The sequence below is a fragment of the Amblyomma americanum genome, chromosome 4 (genome assembly GCF_052857255.1).
Source record: "Amblyomma americanum isolate KBUSLIRL-KWMA chromosome 4, ASM5285725v1, whole genome shotgun sequence".
Classification (NCBI taxonomy): domain Eukaryota; kingdom Metazoa; phylum Arthropoda; class Arachnida; order Ixodida; family Ixodidae; genus Amblyomma; species Amblyomma americanum.
Window position 1 is genome coordinate 189853290 of NC_135500.1, and position 11305 is coordinate 189864594.

Sequence of the window (11305 nt, forward strand, 5' to 3'; positions counted from 1 at the left end):
GACACGAGCATTCGAGCGCCAATTTTTCCCATCTTAAAAGTGCCCTTTGAAGTGTTTTGAACGTCAGATGCCTTTTGGCACCCATTCTCAGCAGTCTCCGCCTGACTTCCTGTCGAAATCGCGGCGAAGTTCACGCCAAAATCCTGCTTGTTGAAGCCAGAATTTTCGTAAGAAATGCGTTATTTCGTAATATTAAAAAAAAAAGAAACGTTGCATCGAGCTGGATTTGAATAGCTGGCCTGATGACCGACACCACTTGGCTACATTTATTGCATTCGTTTAGTATAAAGTAAACCGCACAATGAGAGAAGTGCTCAGCCCGTTTCCTGGTAACATGTGTCGCCGAAAGTGATTCAGAGTCTTTACATTCAGGGTACATTTACAAACTTTGGTATCCATGGCTTCGTTTTCTAGGCCTTATTCATTTAGCACATCGAATCACTCAAGTATTCGCCGGTACCCTTAGGAACTTACGTCAACGTAGTCATTCAGAAAAGCCACTCGGCCGAATAACGTTAACAAGTCGCGTGAAATGCCATTGTCATATTGTAGCGCATTTTAAAGTTCAGCCAATGCGGCAACAGTACACGCATGAGTTTGCGCTCTGGGTCAGTGGCATGTAGAGTCAGAGCGTGCCACTCGCTAGAGAAGTGGTCGCGTAGACAACGGACGGCGGCTGAAGTGCTAGAGCCGCGTGGTTGGATCTCCGAAGAGCGTCTTCAAGATCGGGAATGCTGCGCGAATTAGTCGCCGGAGACTTGAAGCGCTTGAGTGCGTCGGCAACAACCAGTTTATGCTTCCGCACACAAAAATGACAACGAGGCCAATGCGTCCAAACACGAAATCAAAAAGAAAAACAGAGCGAATGACGCCGTAAACTGATGTATGACCAGGCTTAGACCGATTCAAAGAGTGCAGTTGGGTCCATCAGTGACCCGTTTATAGAACGTGCTACGCCCGGTACCGCAGAAAGTTGGATGTCCAACGCCTGCCGTTGGTTATGATATAGAGCGCGAATGTTGTATAACACGTGATGTAACTATATTTTTATGCCTTCATATGTCCGCAATATATGCACTTCATGTATCATCCTTTTCACGGGTGCAGTCCTCTCAGAGAGGCGCGACAAACCGCATTACATTAAAGTCAGAAGGTGAGGTACGGTATGCTCAACTGTTTTGCGTAAAAACTTTATTAGTGGCTCTCATTCATACGAGCTTTCTTGAAAGTGGCTTCCTGGCATAATGCGACCTTAACAATTCATGTGTACATTGGTTTCTCACCGAGTTTGCTTGTGTCGTTATTGAAATTTTGCAATGGAATCAAAAAGTGTCCTATGAATTGTAAAAGCATGTAGAGAAGCCCTTTTGCAAATAGATCACTGTCGGGTGCTGGTCAGCCCTACTTATTATTTTTTTTTCTGTTGCAGGTATGTACGGGCCGCGAGCAACCACGCATCAGTGATGGCGAAATGCAAAAAGTGCGCTGTAATGAGACTTTAGTGCTGGTTCACAATGCCACGTAAATGAAATAAAAAATTATATTTTATACTACGGCATGCCTCGTACCCCACAGTGTTGCGTTGATACGCAAAAAAATGTTATGATTATTGTTGCTGTTGTTGTTATTATTATTATTGCCCTTTACAAGCATGTCTAAAAGCGACAATCAGAGCTCTCTAAAGTAAAGAGGTACACAAAAAAAAAAAACCTGACGAGCTCTGGACCCGCTTTGGGGGCGCTGGAAGTGTCGCAGATGTTATGAAAACAATAGTCGGGGGAAAAAATATACGCGTGCTCGTAATGAAATTAGGCTCCTCTTTCCCGATTGTAGTGCGCTCGTGTACTCAACAAACGTCGTCCATTCGTTCACTAGCTCACAGTTTTGTGCCACTGAGTGAGGCGAACCTTTCCCCCCCCCCAAAAAATGTCGAGTGGGACCTAGCTTTGTAGTGCTCTGAACTCCTCAACGAGAACAACCACAGATATTGTGATAAGCGTCGAAATCAAATAATCACTAGAGCATATAAAGAATCGCTGACATTGAATTTTGTTTAAAAAAGTGCCTCTGATACCATGAAATTAATAATTGTTCGCGGTTCATAATTAATGTTATTGATGTTAATTATGTGTTAATTATTAATTAATGATCGACAATGACTCTTCCAAGCTTCCTAATTTTTACGGCGACATAAAGGTGAAAAAGTTGAGCGAAACTTACGGTGAGAGTGCCGGCTTCCTCAAGGTAAAATATCAACGATAACTACGTTTTCTGTAGTCTGTTTGCTTTTATCCTTTACGTAACCTAACAGCACGAAAACAGGAAGTCGTCAGTGTTTTAACTCGTTCCGTGCCGTTCTCTCAGCGCGAAAAACGGAGATAGAAAAAGACGTCCTTCTGAAAGGAAGCGTTCACGGTTTGCTGTGCCACGCTTAATTATGACCTGCATTGCGCGCTCGCTCGGCGTTATCGCGCACTCGTTTAAATTTTTTATAAGCTGCGAATTACCCGGATGCACTAAACAAGTGCGAACATTGCCTGCCTGCAAAGAGCGCTTCCTTCCATTGCCTGGTGATTATGCGAGCGCGCAATATCCGGAGCTCCGCTCAGGAAAAATACTTTCCCTCTTTCCACTAATTCCCGTTGCGTTGTAGCTTCGTTCGCCTCTTATCTTATGAAGTAAGCGCATTTTCGCATTTCAAAGTTTCGTTTGAACACCAGGAAACCTGTTTTTAGAGAGGAAGAGGCAGGTTTAGAGAGAAAAGACAGTCATAATCTACAGATCTGGGGCTTTGAACAGTTCTCTCCTTTTTTATATGTTTTATCTTACTTTTACCACGCTGCCCTCTTTCCGCCTTTATCTCCCAAATTTCCTTCTCTGTGCAGAGTAGCATGACAGTGATTTCTAAACACCGGCTAAATTATCTGCTTTTCATTAAATGGGCTCTCTCTTGAACAGTTATCTTTGGATATTTTTCGGAATTGCCAATGCGTACAACACTCACCACAGGGTCCTGATTCAGGTTCTGGTAATCTAAGTAGGTGATTTAGGGACACGTTGTACTTGTACGTACGCTGAAGATGTGCGCGAGCTGGAATTGAAGGCGTTTAGTCAATCGCACATTCAGAATAACATTACAGGATTCGCTGTATTCATTTGAACGGCGCTGAAACGAACACAGGGTGATGCAGACGAAGCACACACATACGAAATAGCGCTAGATAAGGACAAATTTCAAGTATTTTGCCGTTGTTTCGATAGCTAATGCACTAAACGAACTCGTTATAACAAGTTCAGTTTCACAGCTTCACTTAAAGAAAGTGCTCCTTTCCAACGATTATGCAGGATGAGGCGCTAATAGATTAAATATTATAATTAAACAAATTACGATGGAAGAAAAAAAAAGTTATTTTTTGTGCACAGCCGCCGCAGTGGTCCAGTGGTTAAGGGGCTCGGCTGCTGACCCGAAAGACGCGGGTTCGATCCCGGCCGCGGCGGTCGCATTTCGATGGAGGCAAAATGTTAGAGGCCCGCGTATTTTGCGATATCAGTGCACGTTAAAAAAATCCCAGGCGGTCGAAATTATCCGGGGCCTTCCATTACGGCTCTGAGACGCTTTGAGACATTAATCTCCATAAAATCAAAGACCAAACCTTAATATGTCCACAGAACTGCCGGGTTGGTTTGAACCCAATTTAGTACGGTTATACGGCCCAAGGAATCATCCCACCCTTCACTGGAGAGGTTCACCAGATGGAAGTTGACAGAGATCGATGATGGTAAGGAAAATTCATGTAAAGCGAATTGTCATTTTATAGGCACAAGATTTATATCCTGAAAGCTTTACAAAAAAATGGCGAAACAAAAAGAACATTGAGCTTATCTGAACCACGGCGATACTTGCGTTCGCACAAAATCCAGTGATCGAAACTAAGACCAAGACAGCATGCTTTCCAGAGCCACGAAGACGCGCGTTAAATTTTAAGTCTGCTTACCGGTTATTTTTTCTAGCATAAGCGCGGTTAATAATAATAATAATAATAATAATAATAATAATAATAATAATAATAATAATAATAATAATAATAATAATAATAATAATAATAATAATAATAATAATAATAATAATAATAATAATAATAATAATAATAAAAATAATAATAATAATAATAATAATAATAATAATAATAATAATAATAATAATAATAATAATAATAATTTGTTATGGGGGAAAGGGAATGGCGCAGTATCTGTCTCATATATCGTTGGACACCTGAACCGCGCCGTAAGGGAAGGGATAAAGGAGGGAGTGAAAGAACGAAGAAAGAGGTGCCCGTAGTGGAGGGCTCCGGCATAATTTCGACCACCTGGGGATCTTTAACGTGCACTGACATCGCACAGCACACGGGCGCCTTAGCGTTTTTCCTCCATAAAAACGCAGCCACCGCGGTCGGCGGCTGAGCATTTAGTACGCATTTAGAGACTGTGAAATTTTAGTGCATAGAGGGCAGTATGATGAAAATAGAAATTGTAAAAACAAGAAATGAGAACGCTGACCTAGAAAGAGGAAGAGGGTGAGAAAGTGTTGTTTTTCCATTCACTGGAGAGGTCAGCACTACAATGTGCGTAGACTTGCTTCTCCTAATGCGCTGAGTGGGGCGAGCTGGCAAAGGTAAAGCGGTCAACAGCGACGCACAGTGACGGATGATGACGTTCAGAAAGCAACAAAAAACAAAAACAAAACAGCAGGCACGAGTGCATAAGTGCAGCCAATGTATCAGCGCACGAGAAAAATGAACAAACAAGCATGTACAACCGACGTGATAAACAATGCCTTTTATTGCGCCGGAGAAAAGCAAAAAAATACGGAAACAAAGACAGACGGTCCAGCACGGCTAATCAGCAGCGACGGAAAGAAAGGAGGGCTAGCGAAACAACCAGGATGTGACGTCAAAGGAGTAGACGTCGCTATCCCTCGATTTACTTTTCTTACGTGCGCACGCGAGCGCGCGCAGAGGTTCTAGCGCCACGGTTGGCGTCACATTAAATCCGCTCGCAGCGCGCTTTCCTCTTAAACGTGTTCTGTGGAAAACCTCTCTACGCACCCCCTCTCCATATCTTCCTCCCCCCGTCGCAGTTTCCGGAGGCAGTGAATGCGAAAACAAGAAGAGTGGCGTTTGTCACACGCAGCCTCCGTAGCCACGCAGACGTGACGGAAAGTAAGCAGAAGCAGAGGCACCGCTAGAGGGTCATGAACGTGACGACCGTGAACGTGACGACAAGGCAGCCTACGACCCCCCCCCCCCCCCTCTCTGCACAGCAAAGGGAAGTGCAGTGGCGAGCTTCCATGAACCGTGAGCGGGTGTTTGGTGCGAGGAAAATTTTTACCTCTTGTATCTGGTTTACGTGTAGGCGAGCTTTGGTGAATTCAACTCGATTTGAAACCGACTGACACGAGAGCTCGGAAGGTAATTGTTTGCGCGACATTAGCTCCAGACGTGCGCCGCGTGAAATGCGGGATTAATTCGAAGCGTCTACAGGGTTCTCGGGTCTGTACGCCAGGGCATAGAACAAGACAGTTGGTTTACTGATTTGTTTTGCTATTCCTGCAGTAACAATGCTCTGCGCGCGCCACCTCGAATTTAAACCAACGAAGTGTAAAAACGAGGAAGATGATTGCATTGTCTAGATACTGCATGCTACACAATACTGAATGCGGACGTCTCAGTGCGTGCAGGGGGACTACTAATGTAAGCAGAAGTTTACACAATATGGTGCTCACACTCGCCCACAAAAACAAAATCAAAACAGACAACAAATTTGACTCACGTGAAACACAAACAATAAAACTATTTGTCAAGTTCTACAGCTGCAGCCAGTGATTTCAGTATATCAAGTAATCTAGCGAGGCTTGAATTGCAGTGCTGCTCTTACAGTAGAGCCCGGGCTGAACTTCAAAGCAGACACCTAACAGATATATATTTGGCTTGAACAAAAAGAAAAAAAAACAAAATTATTAAAAGCAATCCAGCCGGATATATTACTCATACACACGTGTATAAAATAGCGTGTATATTCCTGCGTGCGTGGGTGTGCACGCGCGCGCCTCGGAGCGAACACCAATCAAAGTTTAATTGAAACTCTACGTTTCGAAACCGCTGCGGCTTGATGAAGTCGGGCCGGTTCTAGCGGAGGTTGTTATTCTGGCTTCCGCCTGCGGCGCACGGGCTTCGAAATGTCGGGCTTCAATTAAACTTTGATCGGAGCTCGCTCAGGTTGTAATGTGTTCCGCTTGGATCACATTATTTGGCTTCGGAACACAACTTCTCTGTTCAAGAAGCGTGAGACTGTCGAGATGAGATCCTTGAAAAGCTGGAATTTTTAAAAAATAAGATTCCTAGCGACTGCCGCGAACTCAAATGTCCTTCGTTTTCATTTCTGCCGGAAGAAGCTAGCAGACGGATAATCAGTAAAACTCTAGAAGGCAGAGCGCATGCGCATGACCGTGCGCAAACGAAAAAAACAAACAAATGAATTTCAACCTTAGCTCCCGAATCTAGTTGGAAATGTTCGGTTTTGTTCTACAAGACGTCTAATATCGTGACTGTCTCCAATAGCAATTACCTTGCCATTTCGCGGGTTTCGTGGGCTTGTGTGCACAGCGTTTGGGCACTGTTGAACTGCTTGGGAATTGCAGCTGCCGGAACTGGTGGCTTAGCGCAGTGCTGGAGCACAGTGCGCGCACTGCTGTGTGTTTATTGGGCTGCGCATTGATTTAGGGTTAAGCTTTCCAAGCTCGTTTTCTTGTTTAGGTGCATAGTGCCGATGCGTATTTTAGCTCGCTCAACCGGGAAACGTTCAATGGGGTGTGAATGTCTCTTTTGACGTCAAAGAACCTCCCACACGTGGCTGAAATTACTCTGTACCCTGGCTTCCTGTGCGGCTACGGATCCTTCCCACGGCCTGCGGTTTTCCTGCGAGACGTGGAATGAAGTTAATTCTGACAAAGGGGAAAAATCTAATTTGGGCGTTAATTTTATTCTTGTCTGCTCGCTTTCCGCTGGCCACGTGCCTTCCAAAGTTCTCCATTCCTGTTTATTTTGGAACATACTAACGCCGGATCTTTGGCTGGTGCGTCGCCCCCCCCCCCCCCCCCCCTCCTGCCTCTTCTCTGTCTGCGGAGTGATTCAAATGCACGCCGTTGCTCGTTTCTAATGATGCGCTCACCCGCCGTTCCGCGAGGGTCTTACAGGCTCACGGACTTCATTTTACGACTCTTGGTCGGCGGTAGCCTTATGGCGCGATTATGGGACTCGCTCTTTTGCCCTCAGTTAAAAAGACAGAAAGATAAAAAGAGGAAGCACATAAGCCCCCCCCCCCCCCCCCCCCCCCTCCTCCTTGCTTGTTCCTAAAAGAAAAAATAAGATTTCGAGATGTGATTTTTTCGTACACGGCTCTTTTTATTGCCACTTTGTCATTTGTGGCTACAAGAAAAAAACGCCTGAAATTTTTGCTGGCCTTCATTTGTCTCTCAAAGTAGTACATGTTCCACTGGAAGCTGGGAAATGTATGCGGTTCAAATAGATATGGGGCGGATTTATTCCAATGGAGCATTTTTTTTTTCGAAGCAAGACATTCAACTGCCATTTCTCAGTCTCCTGCTTGCTTGCTGTTCTTTTTTTTTAATATTTAAGCAAATCGCCGTTCTAACTCGTCCCGGCGGCATGACATGCGAGCTGTGCCTATTGAGGCACTGGCGCTGTGCGCAGAGTTGTTGAAGCTGCGGCACAGCCGGTCACTTCCATCGATACTGGTGTGTCTGAGTCGCCACAGCTTTCGTCTACTTGCGCCTGTACCGTTTCATCTAAACCGTCATAGCTGGATACCATTACGTACTTTAGGACGCACAAGAAGTTGATTTATGCATTTAGAAGTGTTTTAGAAACTCGAAGAAACAGGCACGTCAAACATTCAAACCTTGATCTGGTCGTTTTGACAACTAGGGTCTGTAGTTTATTCTGCTGACGCTAACTCAAAGGACGGCAGCGACAGCTGTAAGCAGTCCAGATTAATCCATATATGCTCAGAAATTTGAAGAACCTAAATATTTTGTAGCGATAGCTACATTACGGTAGCATTTCGAGCCTTCAGCCACGTGGTTGGTCACGTGGTGCGGAGCAGCTGCCGGCGGCGCAGCGCCGTGGCTGATCACGTGGTTGGTCACGTGATCAAGTTTCACCCGGCCAGCTGTAGCTATCGCGTCACTCCAGGTTTAATCAAAGCTAAACGACCGCCAATTTTTTTGATATGAAATGTTTATTTCACTTCACTATTCAGAATCATACTTTTATTGGTGGAAATTTTTTCTTAATACCGGCTTTTGAGCCGTCATACAATGCAGGATACTCGGAAAATTTGCTACCTGTTACTCTGTATTAAAGTTTCAAATACTAATTACACATCGGCTTTAGAATCACGTTGCTCATCACGCGCGCTTCTTTTCTTATGGCAATGCGCAAAAATTATTTCTTTTTCTTGCAGAATTACAATGTAGTGGATGGGGTCGAATTGCAAAAATGGCGTCCAGAGAAGACTGGCGGATCTTTCTGAACGCACACAACGCAGAAAACTGAAAGCACGCAACACGGTCGACCCTTCCACAGAAAATGTTTAGACCCTCTTGAACTTACGCTAGCGGGCGTAAGCTTTTACAGAACGAACTTTTGCAGTTATGCGCAAAAAAAAAAACATTGTATATCTAGGGCGCTAGTCATACATGGGATAATAACTAGAAGGTATAGTTTTCACCGCTAATTTGACGAGGTAGAAGAAACAGGAAGACAGGACCTTTCAAGTTCTGTTTTTGCTCTTCTGTTTCATAAAATTAGAGATACGAAATTTTCTCTTCTAGTTGATAATTTAACACATTCTTCTCCTTGTTGTTACGAAATTCCTCTGCAAGGGCCATTATTAAATATTCATACACAGAGCTAGGGCACCGAAAAGTTAAAAAACGAACTGATTTGTTTTTCACCTGGTTGCATTGGCGTTTTATTGTATATGCACTCAACCGCATAACTGCTCCTGTTTTACAACTTCGAACTGAATATTTTCTTTTATTTTAAAATCGCAGCAGTGTATACTACTTGTTGACAAGCGCCGAAAGGCTACACTGTTGGGAAGCGTAAGTTTAAAGTAAAATGATTGTGGCCTGTATATGTGTAGTGTAAACTATCTCTTAAACGGTGCCGTTGTAAAAGAGACTTAATATTTCAATTTTCAAAGTGCCGCCTACACAAGCGGTCGTGGACATGCAATGCTGGTCGTCCTACGCTGTTCTGCAGGTAAGGGGTGCTTCTCCGACACTCTTGCTTCTTTTTATTTTTGGTGTTAAAGAACTGATTTGCATGCATATTTTAAAGTAACAGCTGCACTCTTCTGAAAGCGGTGCTAGAACAGGAGATTAATATAATTACCAACAGTAATATTTAACAATGTTTAACATTTCAGCAAGAGCAAGTAGCGGTGAGCTGCATTTCATAAAATGGTTCGCACTGCGACGTATCCTTTCCCAGCTCGGCATTTGTCCCAAAACAATATCATAAACGAAGTTGAACATCTCTGTCCTATGTGTGAATTTTTTATATTTTCTGCAGGAACCGCGCAACACCTTACATGGTGTATGTTTCTGACTATTAGGCACATTTGCTTTTTAGGAATTGAACAATACCTTAGAATACAACGATTTTCAATGTGTACGAAAACTAAACTGTGGAGTTTACCGTCTCGAAACGACACACGGGCTATGAGGGACGCCGTAGTAGAGAGCTCCGGATGAATTTAGATCACCGGGGGTCTTTCACGCTCGCTGACACCGCACAGCGCATGGGCGTTTTTTTTTTGTATTTCGCCTCCATAGAAACACAGCTGCCGCGGCTGGGATCGAGCCCGCGACCTTGGAATCAGCGGCCGAACGCCAAAGCCACTAAGCCATCGCAGCGAGTATTTTAAACGTACCTTTCTTTTCGTGCCACGATAGATAATGAGGCCCATTTATTTCGCTGGCGGACGTCCCAAAGCGCAGCTGCTGTGAAAACTCGAGCGCCTTGAGCCAACCGGACTTTGCTGCGTTCAAAAGACTACGACCCATCATTTATTTCCTATTTGGAGCTGTAAGTTTTAGATTATTCCAGACTTTTCCCGGGCGTCATTCATCACTTTCTCGCAGCCGTGGTGCAACCCAAAAAAAGAAACCGCGCATCTCCCCCGTAAACCCTTGCGCGCTTCATCTATTTTACTCAACTCGCTTTCCTGAACGGCCAGCTTATATATATCGCATTTGCAAAAGCATAAGTCGACACCCGTGTGTATCCTGCCTTCACCTCCACAATCTACACCTCACTTCCGCGACGTTCAAGGAAGGAAAGAAAAATAAGATAAGTATCTGCATGCATAAGCTTGCTGGCGTGCACGTTCACCTCTCTGTTCTCTGTGCGCGGGAAAAGCGGCCAACGCATTGTTGTATTCGGTTAAAGGCGCCGCATCCGCAACCGAGCGCATCGTTCGATTTCGTACACGACGGTCAGGGAAGCGGGGAGCCGCAGGTCCGGGTTCACGGTCGCCCATGCATCGTGCGCTCACCTCCGAGCTCGCGCAGGACCGGCTGAAGTGGACGCGCGGCTTCACCGCCGGGTCCGCAGCGCCGCTGCATAAGGCTTCGGGGTCGTTTCCGGCTCCCGGAACACCGTCTCGGCGAGGAGGCGCGGAGCTCGTCGCCGTCGCGTGCACTCTTAGGCTGGGGACGAACGCTGGGTCGGGAGCGAACGCCGTAAGGCGACGGGGGACGTCACTCGGGCGTTCGGGGCAGCATGCCCGTTGCCGCCAGCCCGGGCTGCTGCGTTCGCGCCGACGACGACGGCACAGGGCGCCGCACGAAGCCAGCTTTCGGGGCGAACGGGGCACGACCCGCTTTTTTCCTCGGCGCTTCGCTTCGCAGTCGCGCCGCGGCGCGCCGAATCCGCCGAGCTGAGGCGCTGGCGTCGCTCGAGAAAAAAAAAAAAAAGGGTCGGTCTCCATGGGGATGCTTTGATGGGTGCTCTCTCCCTAATTTTTCGTTATATATTTTTTTCCTCGTCTATACGTCACTTTGGCGGGCTTGCTTCGAGCGCACGGCTTTGTCCAGATCAGTGCAGTTATGGGGTTTTCCTGGTTTTAATTTGTACGCGTTAATTTTTTGGACGCGCGTTAGTTAGCCGTAGAGTCGGCTGGATGGCATGATGCTTGTGGATTGTTTGTATGGAGCACG

At 45.5% G+C, this 11305-nt stretch overlaps 1 protein-coding gene across 1 annotated transcript in view; it reads right to left on the reverse strand.

Moving 5' to 3' along the window:
- fid (class I SAM-dependent methyltransferase fire dancer) overlaps positions 1-10998 on the reverse strand; it is a 78069-nt gene extending 67071 nt beyond the window's left edge. Inside the window, exon 1 of the mRNA XM_077662641.1 lies at positions 10642-10998. The gene's annotated coding sequence lies outside the window, so the exon portion shown is untranslated. The remainder of the gene's footprint in view (positions 1-10641) is intronic.
- Positions 10999-11305: the final 307 nt, after the last annotated feature.